The sequence below is a fragment of the Leptonychotes weddellii genome, chromosome 5, assembly GCF_054177405.1.
Source record: "Leptonychotes weddellii isolate Sample4059 chromosome 5, ASM5417740v2, whole genome shotgun sequence".
Lineage (NCBI taxonomy): Eukaryota > Metazoa > Chordata > Mammalia > Carnivora > Phocidae > Leptonychotes > Leptonychotes weddellii.
This window is the reverse complement of record NC_138373.1, coordinates 22292835-22296732: the sequence shown is the minus strand read 5'-3', so window position 1 is coordinate 22296732 and position 3898 is coordinate 22292835. Positions and strand designations below refer to the sequence as shown.

At 45.8% G+C, this 3898-nt stretch overlaps 1 protein-coding gene across 1 annotated transcript in view; it reads left to right on the top strand.

The window, feature by feature from the left end:
• The first annotated feature begins 229 nt into the window (after positions 1–229).
• Positions 230–3898, top strand: part of TMC5 (transmembrane channel like 5) — a 44317-nt gene continuing 40648 nt past the window's right edge. Inside the window, exon 1 of the mRNA XM_081818874.1 lies at positions 230–536. The gene's annotated coding sequence lies outside the window, so the exon portion shown is untranslated. The remainder of the gene's footprint in view (positions 537–3898) is intronic.

The following is a 3898-nucleotide window of genomic DNA, read 5'->3' as shown; positions in this document are numbered from 1 at the left end:
GCCCATGTTGAGGGTGTCTAGTGGAGCATCATGTTGTGGAAGAATACTTTGGTGAATACACGAAAAGATAGGCTCTTTGCACTCCAACTCACTCTCTGGGATTAAAAAAAAAATCAACCTAGTTCTTCCTTATGGTGTCTAAGAGATAAAATAACCTTTAGAAAGAACTTTGCTCTTTTCAGTGTGCTGATGCCAAAAGAACATTGTTGGGAGGGCCGGGCTGGGGTTCAGGAAGAAAGAAATACACAATTTGAGCTCCCAGGCAGGGTTTCTTTGCAGACCCAGTGCACAGACGCCGTGGCACAACCATGACATTGGGGATCAAGGACTGATCTGCATTTTAGGTGGGTGTGAGCTGGTTATTTATCGGCCGATGAGGAGAGAGAAGCTGGATTGCCAGGCCCAGCGGGGTGACTAATAGAGCAAGGAGAGCTGTGTCTCAGGCATAAGATGGACGGGCTTTATGGGTTAGTATAAAAAAAAAAAAGGACTCGTGTCTCCGCAGAGTGGAGAGGAAATGCCGGGACGGAGGGCAGGTAAGAAAGGTTTTTGCTTTGTTTTTTTTAAAGATTTTATTTATTTATTTGAGAGAAAGAGAGTGTGTGTGCGCACACAAGTGGGGGGAGGAAGAGGAAGAGGGAGAGGAAGAGAGAGAATCCCAAGCAGACTCCGCGCTGAGCATGGAGCCAACACAGGGCTCAATCCCAGGACCCTGAGATCATAACCTGAGCTGAAACCGAGAGTTGGAGGCTTAACTGACTAAGCCACCCAGGCACCCCAAGAAAAGGTGTTTTGAAAGTGGTGTGGGGGGTCACAGACATGATAGAGAAAACCCTTGGGAGTGTGCCATGAGAGGAGGCAGAAACAGGCTGTCCTGTTGCTTACCACCAGATGCCAGGTCCAGAATAAATGCACGATCATTACTTGTCAGAGGAAAGAATGACTATGGGGAAGTGGGAAGCAAGGGAGCATGTTGGCTCAGCAAGCTCTGGAGTTGTCTGCCTGAATCAAAATCTGGGCTTCCCTGGGTCCTACTGTGCCACTGTGGCTGAGTTATTGTACTTTTCAGGGCTCAGTTTGCTTGTCTGTAGAATGGGTAGTGTGCTAAGAGCTCCCACCTCCTCCTGGTGGCTGTCAGGGTTAATAAGAAAATATGGTGCACTGTAAGCCACTCAATAAATATTATCTCTAACTCCCCCTCTTCCTCTTTGCCCTTCTCTTCTTCCTCTTATAACAATGAGGATGATGATCATGATCCAAGTTCAGTCAGAGATGCATGGGTTAGAATCCCATCTGCTTCTATTTAGCTGTGTGACCTTGGACAAATTACTGTACCCTCTCTGGGCCTCAATGTAATCGTCATAAAGTGGGGATGGTAATACCTCCCCATAAAGTTGTTGGAGGATGTGATTGCTACTGCATGTGAGGGGCATAGCATGGTGCCTGGCCCCCAGGAAGGTGCTCAGTATATGGTGCTGTCTTTATGCTTATTGATATAGTTGTTGTCTGCCTAGTTTCCTTCTGCCCTGGAGAGGCAAAGAGTTGCTCAGTGGATATGGATGTCAGAGAAGTGGGGTGTATAATCACGTTTTGCCAGGCAGGGTCCTCTCCCCAGGAGGAAGGGCCAGGTTGAAGGTATATACTTCTCTCTAGAAGTTCAGTGAATCACTCCGTGGTTTATGTTTGCCAAGAGTTCCCAGAATGGAGTGCCAGGAGATTGGATTAGATTACTGCTCAGGCTATTTTCAGCCATCTCAGGTTCAATGTTCCCAGAGATAAACCCAGGTTGATGCAATGCTAATCATCAGTAGAGTCATTTGTGGAAAGAACATTCCTTATTTATAGGAAAAGAAGTAAGGGGCTGGGTAAGATTTCTGTATTTTTACAAGTGTCAGAACAAACAAGTTTCATTTTCGATGGCATTTGAATCGGGGTGGGTAGCACTTAAAAGAAGCGCAGAAAGTCCTATTTCTATAAGTTCACAGGGAGAATTGGAGGTCCAGAGTTGCTGGTCCCAATCTTTCATTTGTTAGCACCCGCAATAAATGAAAAATTGTGGCTCTCCAGTGGAGATGTGGAGTTTTCTCCTGTGGCAGAGACTTGACTTATAAATTTTATCAGAGGAAACCCCTTAGCAGGAGAGGAGGTAGGTGGAAATCCCAGGAAGATGGTTTAATTTGTCCTGCTGGAACTGTCATTCCTGGAGTGACTCATGAATGCCTGAATTGCAGGGTCCTCTCTGCTAGTCACTGTGGAACTGAGCCAAATTGGAACAGAAACAAAAATCAGTAATCTTGAGCCTGTTCTGGGGCACCTGGGTGGCTCAGTCGGTTAAGCATCTGCCTTAGGCTCAGGTCATGATCCCAGGGTCCCGGGATCGAGCCCCTACCTCGGGCTTCAGGCTTCCTGCTCAGCAGGGAGTCTGCTTCTCCCTCTCTCTCTGTCCCTCCCCTTGCTCGTGCTCTCTCTCTCTCTCAAGTAATTAAGTAAAATCTTAAAAAAAAAAAATCCCAAGCCTGTTCTTTATTGCAAATGTTGATATTTTATTCACTATGTATTTTTGCATTATTTCCTACTTTTAAAAATATTGCATAAAATAGTATTTGTCTAGGTTACTGGGAGTTTTGGTACTCCCCCTTAAATTTGGGTCCCATGCAAACTCCTCACCCTGCTTCACCCTGCTCCTGGCCATTCTGCAATTAGCACTGGATCTAGAAACTTCCCAAGCTTAACATCATGCTTACCCAGCATGGGCAAAAAGATGGCTAAACGCAGGATGTGGATGTTGAAAAAAATGAGTTGAAAAAGAGAACAATCTGCTTCCCTGAGAGGAAGGGATATTTACAATACTGTATTCCACTCCTTACTGGCTGTGTTCCCTGGCCAGGTTACTGAACCTCTCTGTGCCTCCATGTCTTTCTCAGTAAAATAAGGATAATGACAGTACCTCATTGCTAAGGCTATGGTAAGGATTTAACGAGTTAATACCCATCAGATTCTCATAATCGTGTCTGGCACATACATATTGGTTGTTTTGTTATCCTTGGTTTCTGCTTCTGTTTTTCTTTCTCCAAATCTGGAACCCTAATACTTGGGTTGTATTATATAATGTTTGCTTAAATCGGCATTATAAGGACTAGTATCGGGATCTCAATTAGTCTGGTTAAGAACTAAGCTTCTAGTCCCAGAGGTGGATCCAGAAAGGGGTTCTTTTTCCTCTCAAAGAGAGAGGTTTGCCACAGACCCAGGGTATGGATAGAGCTCACCCTGGCTTTACTGTCTTCTCCTGCCTTTCTGAGACCCAGTGGTAGAGAAAGCGGTAGGGGATCCTAGCCACAGGGGATATTAAGGTTTATCATTTTTCACTGCTCCTGGCAGGAGTCTGAGCACACGGATGGTGGCGAAGGGGATGAGGAGGGGTTTCCACAACCTGTAGGTCTCCAGGAAGTGAGGTCCTTCCTTGGGTTGCAGAGGAGGCCTCTGCTTCTAGCAGCTCTCAGTGGGTGCAAGAGCCATTACACGTATCTTGTGTTGTCTCTGGCTCTCCCAGAGAGGGTTCCTTGTTCTTCTGGGACAAGTTGGAGCAGGCCAGCCATGCAAGAAGGCACTGAGCTGCCAAGGTGCAAGCAACCCACCACTTTTCCCTTCCCATCTCCCTCCACCTGCCTGATAAGGAGGCAAATTACCAGGTCCCATCCCAGACCAGTGCTAAAACCAAGAAAGTTCTGGGTAAACTGGGACTAGTTGGTCATCTGATGATCCTCCATCTGAAGGCCTCCAGCAAGCTCCCAAGTGAGTCTCGTGGGCTCCTCAGCTTGATGCTCTCTGATGTGCACTGATTCATGAAGTTTTATTTTATTTATTTATTTTTTAAAGATTTTATTTATTTATTTATTTA